The following is a 24,152-nucleotide window of genomic DNA, read 5'->3' as shown; positions in this document are numbered from 1 at the left end:
GGCTAAACAATGTGCAGTACAGGAGGAGTTATGCATTTCTGGAATATTAAATAGACCCTGGATCCGCGCCCACCCCCTGTGCTCCCGGAGCCCTGGATAATAGGGCCCCTGGTACACTGGCATAAAGTGAAATGCTCTCTTTTTCCTAAAAGCATTCCTTTTCACCGAACAGATGGGTATGCTGCCCACTGTTCTCATCTGTTACATCACTGCATGCAGGTGGTAAGCTGTAAACAATGAACTAGACATGGGGTGTTGGTGCTGTCACTTGGGAACACATGAAACACAGAGTTTTGTTTAGATACATCCCTCACTGCAGACAAAGTATTGGTGTGGCTCACACATGAAACACTTGCCTTCATGCTATACCAACTTAGTGTAGGAAAATAGGGCCAACACGTTGGTATCTACAAGTCCCCTTCCGCCTAGTTACAGGAAGCAGCTTGCATTGGGGCAGCTTCATTCCCGGGTTCTCAGGGGCGGCAATCCTTTAAAATGGGGAAAGTATCCTTCTGGGACACTGTATTGTATGGGGTTTATACAGCGCTGTCTGTCCCCTTGCAAGGTTGAAAGCGTGGTTGGACTGGGACAAAAAATAGGCCCGGCACCAAAATAAACGTGGCCCCCATTATCAAGTCAGACAGCTAAAACGGGGCCCCCATTTCAATATGGGGCTAGTTTTGAACTTGTAAAGACACTATGTGTTTTGCAAGGTATGGGACAGTGTATGCATTTGTGTTTGCTACAGGTAATGCTTATGGTGATATCTGGGAATTCAACAGTAAAAACAGGACCTTACAATAAATCCAGAAACAGCCCAAAAACACTGCCCACACAATGACGTGTCAAACCAGCCCTCTGCTTACTGCACTGCCAGATTGCCCTAAAAGCCTTTTGGGGTCGGCAAGTAAGTACTTTGTTGTGTATGTAACGAAGAGAATTGTTGGTGCTGTTTCTTGTTGAGGGCATGTCTTGGTGTTGTGTGAACTTTGGAAGGGTGCTCCAGTCCTGTTGTGCTACATATGTCGCAGCCCTGAGTTCCTTTAAGATAGTACAGAAGAGTGAGAAATAGGATCAGTCGGAATCAAGCGCCTGGATACCCTCTCGGGTGAATAGTGAGCTATACAAATCAATATAACATCACATAACAATGTTATGCATTATGTACAGCAGGAGCCGACACACGAGCATCAAGGGCACCCTGCATGTGACGAGGTCTTCTACAAGTGTACAAGGAGGCCAGATTACATAAACTGGACCTATAACAGGCACATGTGCACAGAAGATGCAAGGAACTCTGGCACCAGCCTTGGCACTAAATGACCAGTGTAAAAATAACCTTTTCACAGGATCGGTCCGTCCAAAGCTGCCTGGCGCTCCCACACTGTACCTCCCCTGGCACCCGCTGCAAACCCCAGCTTCAGAAGTCCCACTGCGGCTTGGACCGTGCACGAGGCCTGTCTCACTTCTGCCAATAAATCCGTGCACTCTTAGGAGCTCTTGATGCCGAAAACATGGCGAGGATTTATATGTGCGCGAAGCCGAGCCAGGGAAGATGGCTGTGCTGGAAGGGATTCAGCACAACCTCTCTCTCTCTCACAAAGAAGTGTGCTCGATTTGTTTAAAACTATTTCTGTTGCCATGGCGACTCCAGCCTCTTTGCCAAAGATGGTATCATTCTAATAGTTTGCGTGTAAACAGAAATGAAAGACAAGACAGACAGCCTGAAATAGCGGGGCCTTTCCAAAAACAGCGGAGAGATTTGTCTTGGATCCGCGCGGGGCGATTCAGTAGGCTATTCAAAAGGCAGGGTGCGAGTGTCCTCGTGCATGGGGGGGTACAGTAAGGGATGCTACAGTAGCCTTCAGCAACCAAACATCTCCAGACACCTTCTCATCAGTAGTGACTGCTGTGGTGGGGAGATTGGATGCATTTGTTTCTCTTCACTCAATTTCCGTCTTAAACTTAATTTGTAAAAACAAGCTTTCTTCTGTGAAATGGAAGGTATTTTTCAGCCGCTTGGTACACGAGGCTTTGGAACCCAAAGCACTTAAAAGTACTACCCAGCAAGAGAGACAGCTTTTTCCACTGACAGTAATGATGGGTGCAAAGGCAATGCAGAAGTAAATCCTCCTCAGCCCTAGGGAGTGAGGGAAGGGGGTGGGGTCAGGAGGGAAGGGGTGGGGTCAGGCGGGACAGTGTCCTGTTTTCCCACCTACCTGAATATTTAGCCCGGCATTATAGTGGACTTCTAAATGTAAATTATTCAGCGAGGAGAGGAATGTAATACCCTGCTCCAATCTGGGGAGGCAGTCTCCCAGGACCACCTCTCTGGGGTGGAAGCAGTCCCTGGTGCTAATCAAAATACATACAGATCACTGATCTAGACAAGCATTGGCAAAGCCAATTTATCTTGCCTGTGGCAGCGGGACGCGGAGCTATTCCCTTTGCTAATGCTTGTAAGTTTGTGCCATGATTTATGGCAAACATCATTGAAAGATAGCTGCTATGCGTGCATATGCATGAACATGGTTGGGTAGCCATCTTTTTTTTTGTTTTACTTTATTATTAATTTAAAGGTCCAGGATGAATGAATGGTCATCGCACACATAAATCAAAGTGAGTGGCCATGTAGCAGTGTGCAGCTGTTAGGCTTAAGGTGAAAAAATATAAATAGAAAAAAAAATGTAGGGACAGCTGGAGAGGGAGGAGAGCACTAGGTGAGACCAAGTGGCAGGAGATGATGAGAGAGAGAGGGAGTGAAATTCAGGGTGCGACGGGTGAGCAGCAGTAAGCAGGAATAGTCCTTATAGCAATGGAATGCAGTGACTCTGTAGGAGGAAGAAAGGCAGAAAAACAGCCAACAGAAAAGGTCCAAGAGCCAGTTGATTGTGGGCTGACCTAAGATGCCCCTGACAAAGTCTCAAGCTAATGGGCGTATGAGAAAGAACACAAAAAGCCAATGGTTTCAAGCAGGCAGTCCCAAAGTTCAGTTTAAATATATGTTAAAAGTATTAGATACAATAGGTCGATCGACGACAGATTTCTAAAGCTGTCTGTAGGCAAGACCTACTAAATCACTACAATTGGTCCGTCAATCAACTAAGAAAAATGATTATACCTGTAGGGCCCTTAACACAAAAGAAAGGCTAAAATGGTAAACCCACAGTGCCAAAATACTAGAATGACAATTATTGGGGAGGATTGTGATAAGTTCTTTTTTTACATTTCTACACGTCTTTCACTTTCATACCCTCATACACATCTATTCTCTTCTTCTCATGCATCTTTTTAGTTTCTATCCCATCTCTCCTTTAATATCTTTCTTCCTTATATTCCTTCCGCCACATCTTCCAAATATTCTCAACAATATTTCAAAATAATTATAGTTAGTCCTATGTTGAGTGACTCCTCTCCAATACTCTTGGCTGCCTCTTTTACCTGGTAATGCTCCCAATATACTCTGAAGTCCAAAGCCTTTCTTGTTCAGCTGCTAATGCCATCTCATAACGAAGCACAGCTGCACCTACCCCTCAGTCCCAATTCTTCAAATGCAAAGAGGAAAGCAGAGGCAATTACCAAACCTGTAAACTCGAAGTGTCTGCATTCTTCCACTAAACGTATTGCGAAGACTTCTAGTTATGTAACTGTCTCCCAGATAGACAAACCAGCAGCATATGGTAAACTGAAGAGAACCCTTAAAGCAATAGGGTTGAAACGTGTCGACATAACATGATGAAACTGAGTTTTTTTTTTAATTTAACATAATATCAGCTAATGAGGTACTCTTGACCCTTGGTGCATACAGTGAAATTGATAGTTGAAGTAAAATCATCGAACCGATGAAAAATCATGATCTCAGCCCCACGAAATCAAAACAAGTGGACTAGAGAAGCAATGATTGGCTCTAAATAATGTATTGAATGTACTATACTGAATTTCAATTTTTCCTTTTTTTAATGAGACATTTGTGTTTCATGATATAGATGTTCTCGCTTTACCAAATGAAGTAATTGATCTGTTGACTATGTCGACTTTGCTTTGCGAAATAATATATGTGTTTACAGTACTTCCTGTCCAGAAGTGTTGATATATAATAATAAGATGATTACTAATAAAATAATAAATGCCACAAGCGTGATCTTGTTAATTATAAACCTGTACATATAGAAATTTGGCATTGGTACACTTAAATGTAGATAGTTCAAACATAAAAGTACTACCATGTTTTTTATTTCCGGCTCTGGGTATGAATCCAGCATTCATACTCTCAGCAAAAATGTGCTTATACTCAATAATGCCACACAACTACAGTCGTGCAATATTTACACCACCACAACGAGGAATTGCAACTTCACAGTACTTTACTGGCTATTGCAAACTTTAAATGCTTTATTGTGAACTCCTGAATGCAGAAAGGCAAAGTGTTGACACAGTACAGCTCATTTGGGCCTCTCTCTTTCCTGCTTTGTGCACAAATGCTTTCTTTATTTATAATCGGATATACTGTGATAATTCCATTACTTATTCATAAAGGTTGTGTGCCCCCATTATCCTTTGTAAAGATAACCAAATATTTTAAATGTTATGAATACTGTAATGCATTCATGCTGCTACTTATAAAGAACATGTAATAATCATTTCCAATTCCCACGTTTCCCTATTTTAACATAATTCTGTCTTAATGGCTTGTGCCTGGAAAAAATGTGAAATCTTAGCCAAAATCAATCTTGCAGTCTTGCTGCTCCAGATGAAGGCCTCTTGTTAGAAATTGTGCACGGTCAATATAATCTTCAACTGTGATAAAGAACACAAGTCAGATGTTTGAACCAACAAACGCTTTCATGCTGCATCAGAGGCCTGGCTCTGCAATCAGAGGGGGTACCTTTTGTTGGTGCCTCGTAACATGCTTCGAGGCACCGCCGCTCATGCTGGTCTTTCCCTCCTCGATGCCGAGATGGAGTTAAAAGCCAGTTACATCGACCCACCCATGAGATTTATGTGACATGGTAACCCTGCAGTGATTGGTTGGATGAGCTATGCTTGGACTCAAGAAACATTCTTGCAGAAGGGCCTTGTCTCCTGAGAGTCACAGAGCACGGGTATATTACAGTGAGCATTCCTTAAACAGTTACACTTAATGTAGATATTTCCCAACAATAGCATTGTTGGCAGATGATATGCCATCTGTAGCGAGGTGGTCAGGGGTCTACTTAATGGCTTGATTTTATTTAGCGCTTCATGCAAAAGTTGTGCGATTTCTAAGTGCTGTAAATCGCAGGTTTTACTATTGCCAAATTTAAAGCACTCAGGGGCATATTTACAAGCCCCTATCACCACAGGAACGTCGCGTTTTACGACGTTCCTGAGGAGAGAGGGGTTTTACCTTATTTACAAGGCAGCCTTAAGTCACTTAACGAGGCTTATGGCTGCCTTATAAATAAGGCCCCCTGTCACGCTATGCTAAGCGTTAAAGGGGAGGGCAATGGGTGTTGCTGTGGGCGTTCCATCGCAACATTAACTAATTCTGACGCTGCCTCCTATTTACAAGGGAAGCGTAAATAGGAAGCAGTGCCAGAATTAGGACCAGGGGAAACCTGGTCTTATCCTGGTGCAACGAGGAGAAAAGTTTCCTTTCTCCTCGTTTTTGCTATTTTCCTGTGTGCTGCGTTGTGCAGCGCACATGAAAACGGCAAAAGGCCATTAATGTTCAGGAAGGTCCCCCCTCCTGCACATAAATAATCATTTTTTAAAATGCCAGTTGGCAACTTCTATGTGTGCTGCATTAAGCAGCACACATAGAAGTTACAAAACTGCGTTTAAAGATTGTTTATGTGCAGGATGGGGGACCTTCCTGCACGTAAACAATCTTCCCCTGCACGCAGACCCCCTTGCACTGTGGTGCTAGGGTGCCTGCGTTGGTGCTAGGCTGCTAAGTGTAGCGCCAGCGCAGGGGGTAATGCAAGGCTACACCATATTCTTGTAAATATGGTGCAGCCCTGCGTTTCTGAAGTGGCGAAGTTTTGCGTTAAGCCAGGAAGGCTAACACCTCACTCTGCACTCCCCTTGTAAATATGCCCTCAATTTCCCATCCTTGAAAGGATGCAGATCCACCTCAAGCTTGAGTTCCACCCGCCAAGTCTATATTGTTAGCTTTGATGGTGTCCCATAATTTCCCTATTGCCTTAATCAAGGAATACCTGGAAGCATAATTCACCTCTTGAGTGCCTGTTAACTTGCTGGCTACACCAGTTACATAAGAAATTCAATGTAGACTCTGCTTTGAAGCAAGTCCCCACATGCCCAATCAAGAATAAAAGTCGAAAACCCTGGTGGCATTTTCAAGTCCATGAGTTGCATCTGTTAACTCAAGACAGATGCCTGTCAACCACTAAAATCCAAGTGCACATCTCAATGTCATGTCACCCAATCTTTTGTATCAAACAAGCCAGAGGCATATTTTTTAAACAAATTAGTTTCCCCACTGCTGATATGTAGTACAAAAAGAACAGATCAGATAAGTCTTGTAAAGACGTAAAATCTGAAAGAGCGAGACAACAAGGCTCCTGCAAGACAAAGCAGTCTTTTTTCATCTGTTTAACGAAAGCAGAAATAAATGTAATCAGGCATACTTTGGCTGTGTTTTCAGCATTTTTTTAAAGTATAAATACAAAGGTTTGCAGGTCTTATTTCCAGAAACATTTTTGTCACAGGTATTTATTTCATTATTTTGGATTTATATCTTTTACATTGTCAAACAATTACTTTAACTGCTTTTAGTTCACTGAACCCTCACCACCAATCACCGACCCCCTCACAACTCCTAAACACCATCCATCACTGCCCACTAAGACCTTTCACAGTGCCTAAACCATACCCACCCCTGCCACCTAACCTTGGTCCATCCCTGAACCCTAAAAGCCCTTTCTACCCTAATTCCCCCACCACTGAGCCTTAAACCTCTTGCTCCCCCAAATTCCACCCATTCCTTGGCCCTAAAAACACTTTCTGTGCCTATGCCCCATCCATCCCCTAAAACTTTAAACCCTTACTACCCCTAAACACCACCCATTCTTGAACCTTAAAAAAAACCCTCAGCGCCCCAAACACCACCCATCACTGACACCTAAAAAAGCTGCACCACTCCTAAACTCCACCAAATCTGGAACCTAAAATATCCTTAATCACCTCAAAACTCTACCCATAACTGAACCTTGAAACCCTCATTAGCCTTAAACTCTGTCCATCTGCGAACCATAAAAACCTGTGTGTGATCACCACTGTATCCCACACATCCCTGAACCCTAAAAACCTCTCATCAGCTGGGGTGTGAAGTATTTTTAATGAACCCGGCCAGGCTCAAAGTTACTTCCAAAGGCACAACTAGAGTGTTCTCTTCAGAGATTCAAGCCCAGGAGTATTTGCAAGAGCTCTCTAACAGAAAGGCTAGGATATGAGATATAAGGGGGGAAAAAGGGCAGCATTTCTTAAACTGTTTTTTTTGTCTGTGTTTTTTTTTTGTCTTGGTAGGGGGCCGCTAGGGGCTCAACCACACGCAGGAGCCATCACAAGGTTCCAGGGACCTGTTTTGCCTTTTTGATGGGAGGTGGAAGGAAGGGGGTAGAGGGGCATCGAAACCACAGGGAAACAGGGAAGACGTTTTCTAAAAGAATGATATTTGGGTACGTTGATATGGTAGACCTTAGCTTGTGCACTAGTAGGCTTCGTATTATTTTTTTTTTCTCTTTTTCTTTTCTTAAATAAGAAAAATTAGAATAGCATCTGTTAATATATGTGGTTTAAAGGATCCCCAAAAAAGGAGGCGGATCAGTGTCGATTTTCAATTTTTAATGGCTGATATTCTATGCCTCCAAGAAACTCATATTGAGGGATGTAGGAAATGGCTTTTGGAGATTACTGGGTATCAAATTATTGCAAACACGACACAAGAAACTCGCACTAAGGGGGTGGCTATATTGGCTCATAAGGGTTTGGGTAGTTTTCCTCGTTGCTTGGTTGACAAAATGGGCAGATGGGTGATTGTTCAAGTTTGTATTGCTAATAATTGTACACTCTCTGTTCAGTATACAGATCAGTGTTGGATGATCCAGCAATGTTTGACTGGCTAAAAACTGAGCTTGTAGGGTGGACTTTACCTTTGATTTTTTGTGGGAATTTGAATATTAATTTAAGCTGCCTCGTTGCCACCAAGAAGGCTCTGTAACAAGGCAGGAAACCCAAAGTTTTTAACTCACTGTCACAACTCAAATCACTGCACGGGTTAGAGGATGTATGGGCTGTGAAAAGGGGAACTGACCGAGGCTTTACGTACTTTTCTGCTCCACATAAAGTACATGCTATATTGGATTATTTCCTAGTGTTGCAGGAACTTGTCTTGAAAAGTACTATTAACAAATTTCCCAAGGTCATGTCGGACCACAACCCCTTGGTGATTGAGCTGGATATTCAGCTCTTATCCCTGCAGACACGGTGGACATTCAATGGGGCATAATTAAGTGAAGCAGGGTATACAAGGCAAATGGGGGGATGGATCCCTAGGTTTATCGAAGAGAATTATGGAAGGGCTAATCTAGGCATCATTTGGGACACATTAAAAGAAGGGGTCAGAGGAGAAACTACTAGGTATGGTTGGGAGACACAAAGACAAGAGAAAACCTTGATGCGTTCATTGTACGAGTATCTGGGTAAGGCGGAGGCCGAACTGATAGAGATATTATCAGCTGGAGCAGACTCGGAGGCAGGCCAGTCAAAAGTTACTATTGCCAGATCCGCGATGACACAAATCTCACTGAAGAAAGCAGCCATCAAATATCTGGCCTGGAGAAATCGGGCATACGAGAGCAGTGAGAGAGTGGGGCATCTACTAGCAGTACGCACAAGGGAGAAAACTGTGCAAACTCGGATCAGAGAAATCAGGGATACGGATGTCGGTATAGTGAGCGAGACAAATGCTATCCTCACCACATTTCAAAAATGTCATCAAAACTTATATACCGAAGACACCCAGGCTGGGAGTCGGGAAATTCAGGATTACCTACTGGGGCTGACTCTGGATCAGCTTTCGGCAGAGGAGAGAGACAGACTAGATGAGCCAATCACTATGGACGAAATAACTGCTGCCATAGATCATCTCCAATCTGGCAAAGCATCAGGCCCTGACCTAATCCCAGGGGAGTTTTATAAAAAGTTAAAAAAATAGCTTTTAGCATTGATGCTGGAAGTTTTTCGAAGAGCACAACTAGATCTGTCCACTCTGGATTCCTGGAAAAGTGCCAATATTATAGTTTTCCCTAAAAAAGGCAAACCAGTTATGGAATTGGGATCATACCGGCCAATTACCTTGCTTAATAGCGATGTTAAGATATATTCTAAAATTCTGGCTAATAGGCTAGCTGCAGTTATTGGAAAGCTAGTCTCTCCATTTCAACATGGGTTTGTACCTGGGAGGGGCACAACTGAACATATCAGACGTATAATTACACTTTTTGACTAGGCAAGGGTTTCAGGAGATCCTATGGCGGCTATAATTCTTGATGCAGAGAAGGCTATTGGTAGGGTCTCCTAGCCCTTTTTAAGGGCAATCATGGAAAGGCAGGAACTGGGTAAGGGCTTTATCGGTGCTATTGGATGTATGTAGCAGAACCCCGTGGCAAGGATCACAACGATGAGTGCGTCATCTGATATAATTGAAATCACACGTGGTACACGGCAAGGGTGCCCTTGCTCTCCACTTTTATTCACACTGTATATAGATCCTTTAATTAGGAAAATTGGTAGAACCAGTAAATGATCACTAATTTTTCCAAACTATTCATTAAACTCTTAAAAGCGTTCTGTTTTGACACCAATAAGTCACCAGTTTGCCCTTTAATTGATATCACAGAGCAATCTCCCAGTTCGACATACTTTCATTTACCCATTACAAGATGGCCGCCACTTTTTTCAGTATAGCTGTCACATGACTGCCGCCCGGCTTTGCATTTCCTGCGGCCATAATAATTAACCGGGACTCAGTGAGCGTTTGACCGGCACGAGTATCGACTCGACCGATACAACAGACCCCCATCGCAGCAGATTCTGCCTCTTGTTTTTCTGGTAAGAATATTGGCAGGTTACTTGCCTGGTGGTTGTTTTTTGTTTTTACTTTTATATTTATTTTTATTTTTGTTTCTGAGTGCGGCGATTTGACTTGAGCAGATGTTTGATTGTGGCGATCTGGTTATTTTTGGTAGAGCGTTACAACGGCACGAGTATTTACTCGACCAAGACCACAGACCCCCATTGTGGCGTACTCCGCCTCTTCTTTCCGGTAAGACTACTTGTCTGGGACATGGTTTTAAGTTTGGCGGTATGAATTGAAGTAGATTACTTTTGGCAATTTTCAATGCATTGTTTTTCATTGCTAGGTTGATTCGACTGATGTAATAGATCCCCAAATATGGCCAATCCTGGCTTTTGCTCTCTGGTAAGGCTTTCGACTAGGCTAATATATTGCGGTTCTTTAAACTGGTGCCTTGACAACTCTAAATCTATGTTCTCAATTGTCTCTAGGGTTACATTTTCTAAATCCGGCTCTCGAGCGTCATCTCGATACCGATTGCTATTTAAATTGATAAATGGTAAGCCTGGCCTTGGAACTCTATTTTTGTTTCTAAGAACTATATAAACAGGATAATAATGCCCTTTCCTTATTATTAGGTCCCCATTCGCCAAAATTGCCTTAACTGGCGGGTATGACCTTGTCTCTTTTTGAAAAGCTAAAAGTAGAATCGGTAAGCTTTATTCACTATTGACCTATACTTAAAATTAGTTATACCTAGACAGAGAAGTGACTTTAATTCTTTCCCGTAATAGGTCCATTAAAAGTTATTTTAATCAAACGGACATCTCCGTCTAAAATTCTTGACATTAAGGTATGTCCTTCGCAAATTGCTTTAACGGCAAGAGTAGGCTAACATTCTTCTCACGGGTGTTCTATTCTTCTGATTCTCGGTAAATAAGGTGTCATTCTCCTTCCTTCTTAATCACGTTGAAGTATTTTCTTCTTTCTCTGAATGCATGAGTAATTTTGATATGAGCATTCTTTGGATTTATTTAGGTTGTTTGAACATGCTCTAATCTTGCTTTAGAGCTTATATGAAAAATCATGAAAGGTATAACTATTGTGTTTAACAGATGTCATTTTGTTTCCCCCCCGCCTTTTTTTATTCCCTTGATGTCTATTTCCATTGTAAATATATGGTGTATGTATTTGCAAGTTGTTTTAAATTGTTGGGCTTTCAATAATTACCTAAGGCACAAAATTACATGTCCTGATGATGATCCCATACTAACAGGGATCGAAACGTCGTCGACACTTTACACTTGATGATTGTTTGCTATTATATTGAATAGATCACGCAAAGTGTATTTTTCCATCGTCTGTTTAAATCTAAAAGCACTTACAGACTGCCCTGTTTCTTTTGTTTGCCTTACTTGTATGTTTTTTTGTGATAGTTGGACACAGGCTGTGTCCCGCTTGGCTATTGTTACCTTATCTCTTTTGTAACATACAAATATTTATACTATTAAAGTGTGTCCGGCTGGACAGTTTAAAATATAGATTTCAATTTTGCTCTATATTTATTTTGATTGTTATTTTGTTGCTAATGTTTGGGGCCACTGTCTTTTGAAACATTATATTCCCAAAGGTCCCAGACCTATTGCTACTTTTGGGTTCCCTTGTTCCTTGTAATAATAGGATTCAGGCAGCTCAAACCCTGGGTGGCGATTCAAAGATATTAGCATACGCAAACAACCTTGCCATAACAACATCTAATACTGCAGATGCGATGAGGGAGGTAGAAAGGGAGGCCAAAAGATTCTGCAAAATATCAGGCTATTTTTTTAATGAAGAGAAGACAATGATCATGAAAAATTCCCGGTCAGACCTGGTCGATACAAGGGTAGCTGGAAGTACTAGATATTTAGGGGTCGAGATTTCCGCTAATGTGGAGGAAATTGTGCAAATTAACTTGGAGCTCCTGTTACTCAAGACCAAAACTGATCTTAATAGAATGAACTGTTTACACATTACATTGCTAGGAAGGTGAAATATTATAAAAATGATGTTTCTACCCAGAATCCTATATTTTTTTAGAGCCATCCCACTAGAAGTTAATAAAACCTGGTTGTCTGCTTTTAATCAACTTATCTCTAAATTCTTGTGGGCTGGGAAACGCCCTCGTAGAGCACTAAAATGTATGACCCTACCTAAGGACCAGGGTGGGTGGTCTGTTCCTGATCTCCAGATTTACTACTGGGCAGCAAACCGACAACAGATGACTGACCTATTGGGAAAAGGATCGACTGATATTGTGGAAGCAGCATACCCCTCAATTTACAGGTTACTGCTCTGGGATGAGGCCCATGGGTGTTTGATGCGGCATATTGATTTTGCCTACTTCAAAAGAGTCAAGTTTAAGGTCCTGTTGGGAGCATTTAAGATTTGGTCGGCTATTAGGAAAAAACTCAAATTAAATAGGATACACAGATATACCCCTTTGAAAGATAATCAACTCTTGCCGGGAATCTTTCATGATGGGTATATGGAATCCTGGAGGGAGAAAGGTATTAGGCATATTGGAGATCTGATAATGGATAACACAATACATTCGTTCGATACAATTAAGGAAAAATTTGGGGTTGGAAATAACCATTTTTTCAAATTCTTACAAGTGAGGGACTATCTTTCTAAAAAAGTAATTCAGGGCCATAGAGTACCCTTAATGGAGGTGGTATTAGGAGCACAATCTGCACCAATCTCCAAGTTTTATGTATTACTTAGTAACATAATGGAGGATGATCTTATTAAACACACTGACCGTTGGCAGGATTTGGTACAAGCTGGGGTGGTGGTTTGTGAGGACTCTTTATTGCTAAGCTCAACTGCAGCTATATCTGCAAACTTACAAGTTCAATGCTTTAAAACCTGGCTAAACTTATACATCACTCCAGCACAGATTTCTAAGTGGGGAGGCTCGACAGGTATACACTGCTCTCGTTGTGGATGTCTTGCGGCAAACAGCCTTCACATGTTTGCAACCTGCCCCCGATTAACAGGATTAGTGGGGGAGATGGGTAACTATATCAAACAAATGCTGGATTTTGAGGTCGATCTGTCGCCGCAAGTAATTTTGCTGGGGGTAAGCAATCAGGCAATGACAGATCCTAATAAGATTCTGCTTTTCATTACGATAGCAGTTTTTCGGCTTTGCCTGGCTACTGTTTGGTTGGATAAAGAACTTCCCTCAGTTCATTGATGGCTGGGGAAATTGCTAGCTACCTATCGCTGGGAGAAAGCAATATATAAACGAAGAGGTCTGAGAGCCAGGAAAAGAGGCTTTGATATATGGTCTCCAATGAGTATCTGGATTAATGAAACCATGTCTTGATCTTTTTTTTTAAATAGGGTGTGTAAGCTAAGTTATAGCTGAGGCAGGGAGGCAATATCTAAACAGATTTTTTTGGGAAAAGTATCCTTATGATAGAGAATATATTGGTTTAATTTAAATAAAATTCTACTTTCCTATGGTTTCGGGAAGAGGGTGGGGGGGAGGCTAGGGGGTGGAGGGAGGATGCTGCTTGGAGGGAGGGTTCTAGATAAATAACTGACATCCTGTTCATATGTTTTGAAATATTTCTTGGTTACTGTATTGTTGTAAGTATATATATGTGCCAGATGTCTAAATAAAGATTTTTTTTAAAAACAATGATATTTCATTTAAAATATTCCTTTAATGTTCTGGTTTTTTTTGTATTTCTTTAAAATAGTTTTTCTATAAGTTGGTTTCCTCCAGTGTGGCTTCTCAGTTTTCGTTTTTCCATTAATTCACATACATTACTAGAAAAGAAATACTCATGCTGCCCGTTTTTTGTCAAGAGGCAGTGCATTAATTCATTCATTCATTCATTCATAGATGTTAAAGCTATGTTTGTACCTGCACACCATTGTAAAAGTAGATGATTTAAGTGAACTTAGAATCTTGCACCACACCCCTCATTCCACCAGCAGAAGCCTTCTGACTATGATAAAACAGTTGAAAGTCCAATTCGTTTTCTGACCTGAGAAAAGTTACAGACACCTGTTGATGATGGGCTTGATAAGAGAGGCCACATGGTAAACAGTGCACAACCCACATGCATATTGCTACTACTGTTACAACCCCACTCATATTTTTTTCAGCTGACACTAACAGGTAGGCCACAGACAATTGTGGGAAAGGAGAAAAATCCAGTGAACGGAGGTAGTAGACATTATTTTGAAGCAGCTACAACTGTGAGTTGCTGGCTTGCTAACGCCAGTGTAACTGGCCGAGAGTGGACCTGGTCTGATAGCAGACAAGATGCTTTCAGAAGGTGAGTGGAGAGTTCAGTTCCCCTCTGATTCCAAACTGATCCTCTTCTTTGAGCTTACCAGGTGTTGCTCAACTATTCCCCGGCTAATCGCATCTAATCTACTAACATCTCCCAGAAATGCCAGCACAGTTTCACCACCTGCTAAATCATACAGGAGGTTTCTTTTAAATGATTTTGTAGTTTTCAGGTGAATTTAATGTCTGCTCAGAAAATAATTATTCCTGCAGAACAGGAGCCTGTGTATCGTGGGACCAGACGTCCCTCAGACTTCCCCACCCCCAAATAAAGATTAGGTTTCTCTGAGCACATCCCTGCAACATATCATGGCATGTTAGTCATTTAGAGCAACAGCGCAGAAGGGTACTTCATCACAAACGTGACTGATATTCCATTCACCATAGTGCATATGCCACAGGATTTAATTCACTTGCAAATAAGACAGTCGATATATCTGTCACTTTGTGATGGAGTAAACCATTGGCCAAACTCTACATAAGACCTGAAGTCACAGTAGTAGCCACTCTGCCACAACATTAGCCACATCCCTAGGACCTTTGCATGCTTCACATTTTACTAACCCGCATCCATGCTGTTTCATTGTTTTCAACAAGAATTTGATCAGTAAAAGCTGTGAAAACACTTCTGTGGACGACTATTCACAACACACAAAAGAAGAAGGCGCAGCCAGGTCGAAATCGTGGCTAAAAGGCATAGGGACCATTTAAAGTCCTTGTGCTCAGTGTCTGGGCCTGCTTGCGCCCCAAAGCTAGAGAAGATGGAATACGGGGTGCTGGGACTGTTGACCTCACATCGGTTGACAGCCATGATTACTAGCTTTCCTTTCACTGTTAGACATCATGACGTCTGAAGCCTCGCGCTGAAATGGCCCGAGCTCTCCTGCCCCATAGCAGGAACACCTGGATTGTGCGGTTTCCACTCCCAGCGGAGAAGGCCTACAGCGGTCTGCACAGTGACTCCACAAAGATCACAGAGCAGATGCGTGGTGGCTGTAATATGGGCTCTCTCTCTTCCTGAGCAGAAGTTGCACAGTGGACATGTTCAGGCTGCCCTGGGCCTCATTCAATATTGTATAAAGGGTTTTGTGAAGACTTTCTATGGTAATTGGTTCAGGTATATACACAAAGGCATTGGAGGCACTGAAAACGTCTGTGTGGGGGAAACAAAAACACAATAGTGGCACCACGCTCACTAAAGAAAGCACGTGCACACTGGGGGCTAGGAAGCCAGTCTGTAACAGCCTTGGAGGAAGTGACGCAATGCTTTCCAGGCGCGTGTTCATGGGATGGCTTCCGGAGGTAGCACATCATGTTAAAAGCAGGCGCGAGAGACGGGGTCGACGCGTGCACAGATAGATTTCCTCACAGATGGGGGTGAGTCAGTGGGGCTGTCTGGGAGCTGGATGCGAACGCTGCATTGCCGGTAAGTAAGAAGGACTTTCACGAGCTCACACACGCCCTCGTGCAGGCATCCATCATCTGAAGCGAGCTCAGTCATGATGGCACACTCAGCGGTACACCAATGCGTGAACAATGCATGGACAGGCTTTGCTCGCTCCCTATAGGTACAAGCACAGGCGCATACCAGCCAAACACCACCCTAACCCAGTGTAGGACACAAGGCACTGTGTGCAGACGGTGACACTGGAGGAAGGCCATTTATTTATATGGATATGTATGAAGTGTGTCCTGACTGCGAGGGATTGGTAACAGTGAGGTGCACGTTACTATTCCTTGTATAGTATACACACACAAACCATACCCAGAGCCAGATGTATCAAAGTCTTTTACCCATTCTGTGACTATGGGAAAATGTGATCTTATATATGACCCCAAGTCTTTATTTGTATCCCAGTATACCTTGTGTAATTGTCTACTGTGACCTCCCCCTGCACCTCAGAGCCTCACCATCGCTCCAGCAGTTCAGGAAGGGCCTGGATGTTCAACCAAAAGGAGTACAGGCAGAATTCCCCGACAGCGCCTAGAGACCCTTACGGGTGAAGCAGCCACACTCTATAAATCCTGATTGATTGATTGAACGTTGTTGATTGCTGGTGTAATTTACTGTTCGATACAACTAAGCCAGCACACACAGAAGTTTATTTCCAGGCATTCACTATATATTCACATGAATAAGTATGTTTTTGAAGTCCGAAACAATCTACCACAAATTAAGGAAAAACATGGAATTTTCGTTCTTGAAGTAACAACTGAGCATACACTTGTCAAAATGGGATCACCTAATCTCCTGTATAAATGACGAGGTCTGGCCTGTGACACTTTAACCTTGGAACTTCCACTCGTTGAGTTTAAATCGATTCTGGGGCAGCTCACTAGCCCTCCCCGTCACCTGCCACAGTCCTCACCTTGCCCTTGTGTCCCGGGTTCCTGCCCTCTGTGTCAGTGGCCCTGGATCTGCACGGATGCACTCGCGAAAGGACGAACAAGTTAAAAACCTCAAGTCTTTGACATTTCATTAATTGTCCATCGTACCAATCACTCCCACGAATAGCACTTGTTACTTAGCATGCGTTTAGTACGCATGACTTTACAACGCGGTCGTTAGTACGACCGCGTTGTTAGTTCGCATACCTTTACTACGCAAATCGGAACAACGAATTGCATTAGGTGGCGCTGGATGTTTGAATAGTATAATTTACTATTCCAACTCCAGTCTGTGTGGACACTAGGGAAGGTGTTGGATTTAAAATCCAACACCTTCTCCCCCCAATGCAAGTCGTTGTTCCGATTTGCGTAGTAAAGGTATGCGAACGAACAACGTGGTCGTTATAACGACTGCGTTGTAACGGCATGCGAAGTATCGCATGCGAAGTAAAAGCTGTTCACCACTCCCACATGGACATGAGACAATAAGTTTTAGTACGACACAGAACTCCTATATAAATACTAAATACATAAATAGTATCATTACCGAGCATTCGCGCTCCAGTGCCATGTTGTGACTGTAAATTCACTAAGGCTGAAAGAAAGTTTGGTTTCCTGAATGGTGTTTACATCTTTGATGGATTGGAATGTCCTCAGTATATCCTCCATTTCTCTCCTCCTTGTCAGTTTTCAAATGCTTGGTTTTTGAGCCACTCCTCAGGAATAGTGGTTTAAACACTTTGCCATTTTAGGAACCCACCTCTGGATTTCCTCCAGCTGGTTCTTCTCCAGGAGTGGACCTTAGACCTGGGCACGGATCTGAGATGAAGACCAATCGATGATTTGTGCGGGATCTGGGGTGCAACACCCGCTATGGTCTGGGAAGATGGTTGTTTTGTTCTCCCTATGCATCCTCCCTATGTCTGTTTCACATTTAGAGACACTCTGAGGTCCCCACAGTCTCTCTCCGGTTAGTCAGTTTTAAAATGTGCCCTCACCACTTCTATCCTAGCAACAGGATATCTGCACTCCATCTGCTTGACGTCATACTTAGATACCATGAAGGGTGCCACCTCCTAGATAACCTTTCTGCCTATTCAAAACCATGCACCATCATCACAACTCCTTCTGTTGGTGAATGTTTGCATCATGTGTAAAGGGCTCCATTGCCTTCTAGATCCTCTGCAAATCCACTCGTGAATGAATACAGCAGGGATAGATCACTGTGGCACCACGCTTGCGACGTTTGTTGTCTGATATAACAGATTTTAACTTTCAGATGTCTGTGCTTCTTCCTACTCCCTAGCTTCCTACCTTTACCAGAAGGGTCCCCCTCCTGAGTCTGTTCAATTTGCATGCATGCCACCACTTATGGACAATACTGAAAGCAATGGTGAAATCCAAGCAGATCCCATACATCACTGTGATGTCCCCTTATACTGGAGCCTCGAAGGTTCACATTCAACTGGCACAGTGCTCAGCTTGTGAAGCCAAGCTATTTTAGATCCTGGTTCTCTCTTTACATGCCACAATGTTTGGCTCTTTTCTTTTATAAACAGATTATTGAGTTCATTTGCCACTCAAATGAGTCAAACATTTGACTCATTTGGAGTGTCAGGTTCTGCTTTCTTTTTGTCCTCAGTTTTCTGGAATGGATCTGCAGCCGTGATTGTCCAGAACTTTAACCGCTAAATTGGTAAGGAAATATGCCAGTAAATATGAAGTTCCTAGGGTCTTGATCTTTATACTGCTTTGAGCAGCTGTCATCTACAGAATATTAGGAATTTATTAATACCACCTTGATCTCGAGGCCAAAACCCACTTGAATTTAACACTTTGGGTGGGTGCGTTCGTCGGCCAATGGCCATCGCAAGCACTACCTCAATAGTGCTGCGAACGTCCTTTGGCGGACGCGGCCCTGCACACTCCGCTAAACCACCGCACCACGGCAGAATTGCCACCGCGGTTAAGTGGTTAAAGAACAGTATCTTAGATCATTGTTATTTCCTGTCTCTTGAACCTAAATTTAGGCCGCAGTTACTACATTTTTGAGCATGCCCAACACATGGCCAGTGTGTAAAATCCAGGATTTCAAAGTCATTAACTATAGTAATCTGCAGTTCAAACCGCATCTTTTTGTGAGCACTATGCAAGTATTTCAGCCTGAGGTTGGAATCAGATCCTTATGCACTCCAAAGGTGGGGTCTAAACTTGCCTGCGCTTAATCTTCTGAAATGACAAAAACATATGATGTAGCGATGAGAAGGAGATGATGGGTGCTTTGATTTGGCAGCTGTGTGAAAGTGAGATGGTATTATTCCAGGTGTGCTCCCATCCATCTGGGTCATTGCTCAGCCGCATGTGCCACCATTAAACATGTCTGGCAGGGCATGTGTTGGCTACATGCAGTTCTATATCAAGTTCTTAAAGAGTTCTTCCATTGAGGAGGCGGCGTGCAACCTAAACAAATACTTATTTAATGACTGACATAAGCAATTGCAAGTCCCAGATCTTCACACCTTGGAGTCAATATAACTGAACCTTTGCACAGACAGAAAAGGTGAACCCTCCTCTGTAACCCATTTGGTCCTCTCACTCATCAATAATACATTACACGGTAGACACAGGTCCACACTAAACTTCTAAACCGCAATCGCTCTTCCTACTGTTTTAATCATCAAATGACAACCACAGAAAATTAAAGGTAAAATATTCATGAAAAACAGAGAAGGCTCAATTTAAAGACAATTCAAGTGCAAATAGCATTACACAAAGCCAACAAGTGAACTGCTGCTTCTAGCATAGTTGTGCAAATGAGCAAATGTGTGGCAAAGTGGAACTTTCGCAACTGATGGAGCCCTGTACATGAGGGAGACAGAACGCTTGAGATGCTTAAAGAGACAGGATGAAAGAGATGAGAGAGGAAGATATTGAGTGCAAAAGGTATAGAGGAGGAAAATGAAAGACATGAGTGACAAAGAAAGAGTGGAAAGATGTCTCTAGAGAAATAAAGAGATCAAACATAGTTAAGGAGACTGGGGTGACAGGTAAAGAGAAAGGCGTGCCAAAATACCTATACAAGAAGATTAAAGAGTGAAAAACAGAAACAGAAGGAGAGGGAGGAAGGGAGCAGGAGTTAGAGGAAAAGAAGGAAAGAAAGGAAGAATGCAATACTGATGCAGTGTCCCTTTCTGCAAAGTAAGAACGTATCTGTGGACCGTTTTGGAAGGAAGCTACCAAAAGAATGACGTTGCATATCTAGATGTGTCAGCAAACACAGACTAAAGACATGAGAGTTGTGTCCACCGGATCCAATTGTCATGCATCATAATATACTAAGCAGTATTTGACATCTGGAACTGATAAAAAAAAAGTATATAACGCGGGTGTGAACAGCCTCTCTAGGGTGTGATGCCGTCTCTTGCTAATGACGTGTCAATAAGTACATTTGCTTCTCCTTGAATCTCTGGGGGATTGTAGTGATCCACCATCTGCTCTGGGACGAGGTACTTCGCCCATCCTATACCTGTTCAGACCCTGCCACAGGCTGGCCAGTCGCCTGACTGCCTCGCGCCTGCGCAGAACCCACCAGCGTGGATCGAGCTCTGTCGCATACCCAAAGCCCTCTGTATCGCAATATTCACTTGCTCACGAAGAGAACCCATGCAAGACTGGCCAGCCAGCCCCGGACAAACACCCGGCCTCGGCTAGCCTCTGAATGACTGTTCAGGCATCTGCCCCCGCTCTTCACCCCCTCCATTGGATCTGTCTCAGCGCCTATAAGTGGCTGGAAAGCGTCACACAACACTTTACAAAGACAGGAAAAAAGATGTAGCCACTTTTAAACTTAGGCCGTTCAGGGACACAGAGCTGGGGTGCAAATCATTCGCACCTCTTTTGTGTGATCAACAAACGGGGGGTTGTTCTTTTGTTGAATGAGCTTAGTGCTGCATCGCATTACCATGGTCTCACGGCGCTACTAGGCCCATCACGCCCTGGGTTCGAGGATTCCGTCACAGACCTGGCCTTGACCTCCCTCGTGGGCGTGTCCCGTTTGCCCCGCCCGTCCTTGGCCGCTTGTTGGACACTGCTGTCCACTTCCCCAACCGTAAAGCGCCCAGTCATGCTTTGCAGAAAAGTGAACTATGTAAGCGTGACGCGGCGTTGCACAAGAGCATCCCAGACTCGCAGTTCTTTGTGAATCCTGTGCACATACATACAATGTGCATTCGGGGAGAGGGGCAGCTGCACTGAGAATTTGTGACACATTTTCCCTTTGTGGTGCGGGCTCGTGGTGTTTTCATGCAGTTGCTCTGCATGTCTCTGCCCTACGTACACCAGCGCACACGTCTCTACAGACACCACTGCAGCCCATCTCGGGTCATCACGGATGACAGGGCAGGGCGGCGCTCCCAGATCTGTCCAAAAGTACACGCAATGAACGCTGCAAAGAAACTGCTCGATATTTTCAGCGCAACACCCAAAGTCCGCCTTCTCATCTGTGACCACAGCAAATCTTTGAACGCGAGTCAGCTGCGGTGGGGCAGCGAGCTGAGCTGCCCAAGAGCACAGCCGAGTCCTCTCTGACGTTAGAAGCCGTGACCACGGCACGTCTTTGTGGGGATTCAGAAACTGGAGACAGAAAGTGACAGGAGGCCACAGCACTGCCTAGTTTTGATTATAGATGCTCTCCCACAGCACAGGGAGTCGGACACCCACAGCAGTGCCCACCGCTGGCTGCAGCAGCTCTCTCACAGCTGCAGGCACACTGACCCACAGCACTGTCCAGCGCTGACCGCAGCATCTGTAGCACAGCTCCAGGACATAATGAGCAGGAGAGCCTTTGGGGTAGCCGTATCGCGTTCCCAAACCAGATGCTGAACTAGCCCCAGCCCCTCCACTGAACTGACCCCAGCCCTCCACTGAACTGACTGAACTGACCCGTCCCCAGCCCCTCCACTGTTACACGTTATCTTCTAGGTTTGGAGTGTGACGTTGAGGTGATTCTGCTGTGAAGCTAAACAACCTCAGGGCGATCACACTTTGGAGATATTGGGTCAGAACGAAGGGAAACACCTCAACTCTCATTTGAAATGCAACGAAAGGAGAACTTTCAAAGAACACAGAGTACACGCGCACACAGAAGTCGATATAAAGTCCTAATGATTGGGGTGAATTTCTAAAAGATGGGTACTCGATAGATAGCGCCTGCCCATTTATAGCACTGGTATGGTCGGATGCCAGCCCAGTGCACCCCAGCTGGACCCAAGACCAACCATCTGGGCAGGCGGCTCTGTGCGCTGGGTGAATCCGTGGCTTCTTAATGAGGAGAATAGAACAAAAACAGGAGCAAAGTACAGGATGAGAACGCTGACGGATGAAAAAGCGATTCCCTCTTCCCAAACTTTCTCTTCCCGGCCGGGACCGGGCTGAAGTTATTCTCGGTGCGGTATAACTCGCCAGGGTACGCATGCCAGCTAGTATTAGCATATAGGTGCCTTACCTGTCTCTGGCGCGCTCCTCACACTGCCTCGCGGCGCTGGCTGGTCCCGGGGACTGGCTTCTGAGACCGGCAGGTACTTAACAATATATAGACATTAGTCAGAAAGCACCGACTTCATGACTCAGTGGTTCTCCACAAAAGCCCTTTCAGAGCGGCTCCTTCACAATAAGAGTCCCTCCTCCTCTCGGCGCTCCTCGGCCAGCCGGGATCACAGCCCAGATGGCGCGAAACTGAAGTTAAACTCCGAGCATCCCACCCTCATCCCTTCATAACATGACTGCTGTGATGACGCGTCGTGTGATGCCAGCCACTGCCCCCAGCTACCCTCCGGCTCGTCTACTGGACGGGTGTCCAGAGGCACCGAGAGTTCCCTGCCTGACCCCGCGGGTGCGTCACCGCTCAACTATACACACTTACTTTGCATTCTCCTCTCGGGTTGTTTCTCTTTCAGGATGGTCAGGAATCCCCGCGTCAGACGGACTATCCAGGCTCAGAATGAAAGCATTTCTGGCCCAGCAGGAGCCGGCGTGCCGTGCCCGAGCAGGAGGGCTGCTGTTTCCGTCGCCCGCCTGCCCAACGTGCACTTGGAAAATGTCCACGCCCGATGGCAGGGGAGCAGTTGTATATTACAGGTTATAACTCTAGCCAGCCGGGCACGAGGCCAAGATCGCCTAGCACAGCTGGCAACAGCGAGTTTCCTATCTACCACTGCTCCATCGTTTTTACCTGAATGTATAACTTAAGAGAACTTTTTAGGTCTCTCTGCTGACTTTAGTTGTGTGGTGTGAGCTCATGTCATCACACAATACAAACACCACACTACACAATTATCACCTGCACGCAGCCATATCGGAAAAGTGAACTAAAAAAGGTAAAATAAAATACAATTTTGCGGATCACCACTAAAAAAAGCATTGGCAAATCCAATAAATCAACACATGCCTTCTAAAGCTGAGACCTGCTGCCTCTCCCAATACTCGTTAAGCTGTCTGCAAGACTTAAGATTTCCAATTCTTTACAATACACACCGAGTGGGCCGTAGCTACGCCCAGCAGTGTATTTGTCCCCTTACTTCATGCTACTGGCTTTATCATGCCACTGGGTGTATCATTCCGCTTTCTATGGGGAACCTGCATTGTAATACACGAGGGACTATTTTGTATCTCGAAACTACATTGAGTAATCACAGATACAATTCCTATTTCATGCATGCTTTCTATACAGAAAGCAAGGCGTTTTGTGTTTGTTTATTCATTGCCTGGGACACCTGTGGCAATAAGTATATGTTGAGGCAACTAAAATAAGTTTTACAAACGCCAAGGAGAAGCAAAACAATTATTTGCAAAGTCAGAAGACTTACAGTCAAAGCGAGATCCTATTATCTTTGCCAGTGATTGTTTCTGTATGTCTGCCTTTTGTTCTTGCTGAATCCCTAACTTACCTCTCACCTAACCAAACTTTTTCAGGTGTCCGCGGCCTCACGTTGCTATACAAAAGATGCATTTCATTTCAAAAGGCAATGCACAACAAAATCCCATGCCACTCTATATCAAGGGACTCCGGGTTCAGGAAGACCTGTGGGTGTGCAGATTTTGTATGGGCAATGCCCTCTTTTACGTCAACAAAGTCAAACAAAAGCTCAATAATTTTTCATAGGAAAGAAACATAAATAGAAATTAATAATGTAAGTAATTTGTCAGTTGAGAAGAGTATCCCCTTCTCAGCTTTTATATATTGATGCCTAAAATCTAATATTTAGTGCTGAAAATGGGCACCTCACCACATTGTCACCATTGTTCGGCAGAGTTAGATGGGGAACAAAATGAGGC

General features: G+C 44.0%; 1 protein-coding gene across 6 annotated transcripts in view; it reads right to left on the bottom strand.

Moving 5' to 3' along the window:
• Positions 1-24,152, bottom strand: part of LOC147728640 (palladin-like) — a 407,759-nt gene that overhangs the window by 187,924 nt on the left and 195,683 nt on the right. Inside the window, exon 1 of one of the 6 annotated variants that reach the window (XM_086962410.1) lies at positions 22,741-23,030. The exons of 2 other annotated variants lie outside the window; for them this stretch is intronic. The gene's annotated coding sequence lies outside the window, so the exon portion shown is untranslated. Of the gene's footprint in view, positions 1-22,323; positions 23,031-24,152 lie in introns of those variants that run through there. 3 more of the 6 variants (XM_086962409.1, XM_086962408.1, XM_086962407.1) reach the window with 3 other exon arrangements.

This window comes from Lissotriton vulgaris, chromosome 3_1 (assembly GCF_964263255.1).
Source record: "Lissotriton vulgaris chromosome 3_1, aLisVul1.2, whole genome shotgun sequence".
NCBI lineage: Eukaryota > Metazoa > Chordata > Amphibia > Caudata > Salamandridae > Lissotriton > Lissotriton vulgaris.
The sequence above is the reverse complement of the archived record's forward strand: the minus strand, read 5'-3'. Positions and strand labels throughout refer to the sequence as shown.